The sequence below is a fragment of the Triticum urartu genome, chromosome 6 (genome assembly GCF_003073215.2).
Source record: "Triticum urartu cultivar G1812 chromosome 6, Tu2.1, whole genome shotgun sequence".
NCBI classification, from domain to species: Eukaryota; Viridiplantae; Streptophyta; class Magnoliopsida; order Poales; family Poaceae; genus Triticum; species Triticum urartu.
Window position 1 is genome coordinate 50691311 of NC_053027.1, and position 8502 is coordinate 50699812.

Here is an 8502-nt window from a genome sequence, read left to right on the forward strand (position 1 = left end):
AGGTCAACATTGTTGTTTGTCGTTGATCTCGGTGTCGGATGAGACACCCGACTCTCCCGACTGACTCTTGCGAAGACATCTTGCTCTAATTTGCAGCAGCAACAACTCGAAACACAAACAGAGGATAATTGCGTGATACGGGAGTCAAAACCCCTGGGAGATTATATAATGAATTTTTACCGACCACAATATGTATCATGTAAGAAAACGGAGTCCGGAGAGCGCACGAGGTGCCCACAAGGTAGGGGGGCGCGCCCAGTAGGGTAGGGCGCGCCCTCCACCCTCGTGGAGGCCTCGTGTCCTTCCCAGACTGCTTCTTATTTTTCTATTTTTCTAAATATTTCAAAAAGGAGAAATATTGCCTTAAAAACTGTTTTGGAGTCGGTTTACTTACCGTACCACATACCTATTCCTTTTCAGAGTCTAAAATGTTCCGGAAAGTGTCCCTTATGTATTCCTCCGGGGTTACGGTTTCAATAACATTGGTTTCAACATTTATGAGATTACCTGAGATATAATGTTTGATTCTTTGACCGTTCACCACCTTCGGATTTGTGCCTTCGAAGTTGTTGATTTTTATGGCACCGGAACAATAGACCTCCTCGATAATGTAAGGACATTCCCATTTAGAGAGAAGTTTTCCTGCAAAAAATCTTAAACGAGAGTTGTATAGCAATACATAATCACCTACATTAAACTCACGCTTTTGTATCCTTTTATCATGCCATCTTTTAACTTTTTCTTTAAACAACTTGGCATTTTCGTAGGCTTGGGTTCTCCATTCATCGAGTGAGCTGATATCAAATAACCTCTTCTCACTGGCAAGTTTAAAATCATAATTGAGCTCTTTAATAGCCTAATATGCCTCATGTTCTAGTTCGAGAGGTAAGTGACATGCTTTTCCATAAACCATTTTATACGGAGACATACCCATAGGATTTTTATATGCAGTTCTATAGGCCCATAATGCATCATCAAGTTTCTTGGACCAAATCTTTCTAGACCTATTGACAGTCTTTTGCAAAATTAATTTGAGCTCTCTATTACTCAATTCTACTTGACCACTAGACTGAGGGTGATAAGGGGATGCAATTCTATGATTAACATCATACTTAGCAAGCATTTTACGGAAAGAGCCATGAATAAAATGTGAACCACCATCAATCATTAAATATCTAGGGACTCCAAATCTTGGAAAAATAACTTCTTTAAGCATTTTAATAGAAGTGTTATGATCAGCACTACTAGTTGGAATAGCTTCTACCCACTTAGTAACGTAATAAACAACAACTAAAATATGTGTATATCCATTAGAGGCAGGAAAAGGTCCCATATAGTCAAAGCCCCAAACATCAAATGGTTCGATAACGAGTGAATAGTTCATAGGCATTTCTTGACGTCTACTAATATTACCAATTCTTTGACATTCATCACAAGATATGACAAACTTACGGGCATCCTTGAAGAGAGTAGGCCAATAAAAACCAGATTGCAATACCTTATGTGCAGTTCTATCTCTAGCATGGTGTCCTCCATAAGCTTCGGAGTGACACTTGCGTAGGATCCGTTCCTGTTCATGCTCAGGTACACAACGTCTAATAACACCATCTACTCCTTCTTTATAAAGATGTGGGTCATCCCAAAAGTAATGCCTCAAATCATAGAAGAACTTTTTCTTTTGCTGGTATGTGAAACTTTGGCAACAATGTAATTAGCATAATCAGCATACCATGGAGCAGTATGAGAAGCATTTATGACATTAGTTGCTCATTAGGAAAGCTATCATCAATAGGTAGTGGGTCATCAAGCACATTTTCTAACCTAGACAAGTTGTCTGCAACGGGGTTCTCAGCTCCCTTTCTATCAACAATATGTAAGTCAAATTCTTGTAGCAAGAGAACCCATCTAATAAGTCTAGGTTTAGCATTAATAGCAGCATGATCAGTGTGAATAGTTACTTTAGAATCAACAATATAAGGTCTGAACTTATCACAAGCAAATACAACTGCTAAGAATTCTTTTTCAGTAGTAGCATAATTTCTTTGAGCATTGTCTAGGGTTTTACTAGCATATTGAATAACGTTTAATTTCTTATCGACTCTTTGCCCTAGAACAACACCTACAGCATAATCACTAGCATCACACACAATTTCAAAGGGTAAATTCCAATCAGGTGGCTGAACAATAGGTGCAGAGATCAATTCTTTCTTAAGTATTTCAAATGCTTCTACACAATCATCATCAAAGACAAATGGTATATCTTTTTGTAATAAATTAGTCAGAGGCCGAGAAATTTTTGAGAAGTCCTTAATGAACCTCCTATAAAATCCGGCGTGACCAAGGAAACTTCTTATACCTTTGATGTCCTTGGGGCATGGCATCTTTTCAATAGCATCAACTTTGGCTTTATCAACTTCAATACCTCTTTCAGAAACTTTATGCCCCAAGACAATACCTTCATTAACCATAAAGTGGCACTTTTCCCAATTCAAGACAAGATTAGTTTCTTCACATCTCTGCAAAACTCGATCAAGGTTGCTCAAGCAATCATCAAAAGAAGATCCATAGACGGAGAAATCGTCCATGAAAACCTCACAAATCTTTTCATAAAAGTCAGAGAATATAGCCATCATGCATCTTTGAAAGGTAGCAGGTGCATTACATAAACCAAAAGGCATATGTCTATAAGCAAAAGTACCAAAAGGGCAGTAAAAGTAGTCTTTGATTGATCCTTGGCTGACACAGGTATTTGAGAGAAACCAGAATAACCATCTAGAAAGCAAAAATGTGTATGTTTGGATAATCTTTCTAGCATTTGATCGATAAAAGGTAAGGGGTAATGATCCTATAACCTGTAATAATTCTTTGAGGAATCAATTCATCTTTATCATTAGAAATGACAGTAATACCTCCCTTCTTAGGGACTGATGTCTACTACACAACCTTCTTCTTGTAGACGTTGTTGGGCCTCCAAGTGCAGAGGTTTGTAGGACAGTAGCAAATTTCCCTCAAGTGGATGACCTAAGGTTTATCAATCTGTAGGAGGCGTAGGATGAAGATGGTCTCTCTCAAGCAACCCTACAACCAAATAACAAAGAGTATCTTGTGTCCCCAACACACCCAATACAATGGTAAATTGTATAGGTGCACTAGTTCGGCGAAGAGATGATGATACAAGTGGTATATGGACGGTAGATAAAGGTATTTGTAATCTGAAATTATAAAACAGCAAGGTAACTAATGATAAAAGTGAGCGTAAACGGTATTGCAATGCGTGGAAATAAGGCTTAGGGTTCATACTTTCGCTAGTGTAAGTTCCCTCAACAATAATAACATAATTGGATCACATAACTATCCCTCAACATGCAACAAAGAGTCACTCCAAAGTCACTAATAGCGGAGAACAAACGATGAGATTATGGTAGGGTACGAAACCACCTCGAAGTTATTCTTTCCAGTCAATCCGTTGGGCTATTCCTATAGGTGTCACAAACAGCCCTAGAGTCCGCACTAGAATAACACCTTAAGACACAAATCAACCAAAACCCTAATGTCACCTAGATACTCCAATTTCACCTCAAGTATCCGTGGGTATGATTATACGATATGCATCACACAATCTCAGATTCATCTATCCAACCAACACATAGAAATTCAAAGAGTGCCCCAAAGATTCTACCGGAGAGTCAAGACGAAAACGTGTGCCAACCCCTATGCATAGGTTCATGGGCGGAACCCGCAAGTTGATCACCAAAACATACATCAAGTGGATCAATAGAATACCCCATTGTCACCACGGGTATCCCACACAAGACATACATCAAGTGTTCTCAAATCCTTAAAGACTCAATCTGATAAGATAACTTCAAAGGGAAAACTCAATCCATTACAAGAGAGTAGAGGGGGGAAGAAACATCATAGGATCCAAATATAATAGCAAAGCTCGCGATACATCAAGATCGTATCACCTCAAGAACACGAGAGAGAGAGATCAAACACATAGCTATTGGTACATACCCTCAGCCCCAAGGGAGAACTACTCTCTCCTTGTCATGGATAGCACCGGGATGATGAAGATGGCCACCGGAGAAGGATTCCCCCTCTGGCAGGGTGCCAGAACGGGTCTAGATTGGTTTTCGGTGGCTACGGAGGCTTCTGGCGGTGAAACTCCCGATCTATTGTGTTCCTCGATCGTTTTAGGGTATATGGGTATATATAGGAGGAAGAAGTACGTTAGGGGAGACACGAGGGGCCCACGAGGGTGGAGGGCGCGCCATAGGGGGGTGGGCGCGCCCCCTGCCTCGTGGCTCCCTCGTTTTTTCCTGACGTGCACTCCAAGTCTATCGGGTAGCTTTCCTTCCAAAAATAACTTCTCCAGAATGTTTCATTCTATTTTGACTCCGTTTGATATTCCTTTTCTTTGAAACGCTGAAACAAGGGAAAAACAGGAACTGGCACTGGGCTCTGGGTCAATAGGTTAGTCCCAAAAATAATATAAAAGTGGATAATAAAGCCCAATAATGTCCAAGACAGAAGATAATATAGCATGGAGCAATCAAAAATTATAGATACGTTGGAGACGTATCAGGGACACAATGGACATGACTTACCCACTAACTATCAGCAACAGGATAGATTATACCTGCCTCAAGGAGCTTTAGTATTTCCTTTCTCACCACTTCTTTCATTTTAGGATTCAACCGTCGTTGATGATCACGAACTGGTTTAGCATCTTCTTCCAAATTTATTTTATGTTGACATAGAGTGGGACTAATGCCCTTAAGATCATCAAGAGTATACCCAATAGCAGCACAGTGCTTCTTCAGAGTTTTCAATAATCTCTCTTCCTCATGCTCTGAAAGGTTAGCACTAATAATAACAGGATATATCTTTTTCTCATCAAGATAAGCATATTTAAGAGTATCAGGTAACAGTTTAAGCTTAAACACGGGATCACCCTTGGGAGGAGGAGGATCCCCTAGGATTTCAATAGGCAAATTGTGTTTCAGAATAGGTTCCTGTTTAAAGAATACTTCATCTATTTCCCTTCTTTCATTCATAAACATATCATTTTCATGGTCTAGCAAATATTGTTCTAAAGGATCACTAGGAGGTACGGCAATAGAAGCAAGACCGATAATTTCATCCTTACTAGGTAATTCTTATTCACGGTGTTGTCTACTAAATTTAGAGAAATTAAATTCATGAGACATATCATCTAACCCGATAGTAACAACATCCTTTTTGCAATCTATCTTAGCATTAATAGTGTTTAAGAAGGGTCTACCAAATATAATGGGACAAAAGCTATCTTGTGGGGAACCAAGAACAAGAAAATCAGCAGGGTATTTAGTTTTCCCACACAAGACTTCAACATCTCTAACAATTCCCATTGGTGAAATAGTATCTCTATTGGCAAGTTTAATTGTGACATCAATATCTTCTATCTCAGCAGGTGCAATATCATGCATAATTTCTTTGTATAAGTCGTAAGGTATTGCACTAGCACTAGCACCCGTATCACAGAAATAACAGGCATGCCTACCACAGGTCCGTTTTTATCTTTAGCACAAGGTTTAGCAATTCTAGCAGTCTCATCAAGGAAATGAATAACATGCCCATCAATATTATTAGACAAGAGATCTTTAACAATAGCAATATCAGGTTCAACTTTAATTTGCTCAGAAGGTGTATAAGTTTTAATATTGCTTTTATGAACCATAGTTGAAGCTTTAGCATGATCCTTTATCCCAACAGGGAAAGGTGGTTTCTCAACATAAGCAGTAGGAACGATAGGATCATTATAAGTGATAGTCTTTTCTTCAACTTTAATAGGTGCAGCTACTTTTACTTCTATGGGAGGATGATATTTAAACCACTTCTCCTTGGGGAGATCAACATAAGTAGCAAAAGATTCACAGAAAGAAGCTACTATCTCAGAGTCAAGTCCATATTTAGTGCTAAATTTATGGAAAACATCGGTATCCATAAAAGATTTAACACAATCAAACTTAGGTGTCATACCTGACTCTTTACCTTCATCGAGGTCCCAATCTTCAGAGTTGCGTTTAATTCTTTCCAATAAATCCCATTTGAATTCAATAGTCTTTGTCATAAAAGAGCCAGCACAAGAAGTATCGAGCATGGTGCGATTGTTATCAGAAAGCCGAGCATATAAATTTTGAATAATCATCTCTCTTGAGAGCTCATGATTGGGGCATGAATATAACACTGATTTAAGCCTCCCCCAAGCTTGAGCGATGCTTTCTCCTTCGCGAGGCCAAAAATTATATATATAATTGTGGTCACGATGAACAAGATGCATAGGATAAAACTTCTGATGAAATTCCAATTTCAATCGTTTGTAGTTCCATGACCCTGTATCATCACATAGCCTATACCATGTTAATGCATCTTCCTTCAAAGATAAAGGGAAGACCTTCTTCTTAATAACATCTTCGGGTACACCTGCAAGCTTAAATAATCCACAAACTTCATCCACATATATTAGGTGCTCATCAGGATGCATTGTTCCGTCTCCTGCAAAAGGATTAGCTAGCAGTTTTTCTATCATACCCGAAGGAATTTCAAAGCAAACATTTTCATTTTCAGTAGGTTCAGTAGGTTGAGGAGCAACTCTTTGCTCTACTGGTCGAGGTGAAGATACCCCGAACAAGCCCCTCAGAGGATTACTTTCCACAGTAAATTTCAGCACACTGTATGAATTTTTCCTTACCAAATTCCACCTACCAAAGGCGCTTCACTCCCCGGCAACGGCGCCAGAAAAGAGTCTTGATGACCCACAAGTATAGGGGATCTATCTTAGTCCTTTCGATAAGTAAGAGTGTCGAACCCAACAAGGAGCAGAAGGAAATGATAAGCGGTTTCCAGCAAGGTATTCTCTGCAAGTACTGAAATAAGTGGTAACAGATAGTTTTGTGATAGGATAATTTGTAACGAGCAATGAGTAACAAAAGTAAATAAAGTGCAGCAAGGTGGCCCAATCCTTTTTGTAGCAAAGGACAATCCTGGACAAACTCTTATATAGAGAAAAGCGCTCCCAAGAACACATGGGAATATCGTCAAGCTAGTTTTCATCACGTTCATATGATTCGCGTTCGGTACTTTGATAATTTGGTATGTGGGTGGACCGTTGCTTGGGTACTTTCCATACTTGGACAAACATCCCACTTATGATTAACCTCTATTGCAAGCATCCACAACTACAACAAAAGTATTAAGGTAAACCTAACCATAGCATGAAACATATGGATCCAAATCAGCCCCTTACGAAGCAACACATAAACTAGGGTTTAAGATTCTGTCACTCTAGCAACCCATCATCTACTTATTACTTCCCAATGCCTTCCTCTAGGCCCAAATAATGGTGAAGTGTCATGTAGTCGACGTTCACATAACACCACTAGAGGAGAGACAACATACATCTCATCAAAATATCGAACGAATACCCAATTCACATGACTACTAATAGCAAGACTTCTCCCATGTCCTCTGGAACAAACGTAACTACTCACAAAGCATATTCATGTTCATAATCAGAGGGGTATTAATATGCATATAGGATCTGAACATATGATCTTCCACCAAATAAACCAACTAGCATCAACTATAAGGAGTAATTAACACTACTAGCAACCTACTAGTACCAATCCCGGATTTGGAGACAAGAATTGGATACAAGAGATGAACTAGGTTTTTGAGAGGAGATGGTGCTGGTGAAGATGTTGATGGAGATTGCCCTCTCCCGACGAGGGGAGCATTGGTGATGACGATGACGATGATTTCCCCCTCCCGGAGGGAAGTTTCCCTGGCAGAACAGCTCTGCCGGTGGCCTAGATTGGATCCGCCAAGGTTCCGCCTCGTGGCAGCGGAGTTTCGTCCGAGGAGATGGCTTATGATTTTTTCCTCATCGAAAGACTCCATATAGCAGAAGATGGCCATCAGAGGGCCACCAGGGGGCCCACGAGGTAGGGGGGCAAGCCCAGGGGGGTAGGGCGCGCCCCCCACCCTCGTGGGCAGGGTGTGGCCCCTGGTGAACTTCTTGCGCTCAATATTTTTTATATATTCTGAAAACGTCTTCCGTGAAGATTCAGGACTTTTGGAGCTGTACAGAATAGGTCTCTAATATTTGCTCCTTTTCCAGCCCAGAATCCCAGATGCCGGCATTCTCCCTCTTTATGTAAACCTTGTAAAATAAGAGAGAATAGGAATAAGTTGTAACACCCTCGATGCGGCTATATCTCCCACGTGTTGAAGCACGACTTAGAGGCATAACCGCATTGAAAGCAATGTCGCAAGTGAGGTAATCTTCACACAACCCATGTAATACATAAGGGAAAGAGATACATAGTTGGCTTACAATCGCCACTTCACACGATACATAAATAAAGCATTACATCATCCAGATACAATCAAGGTCCGACTACGGAACCAGAATAAAAGAAGACTACCCCAAATGCTACACAGATCCCCGATCGTCCC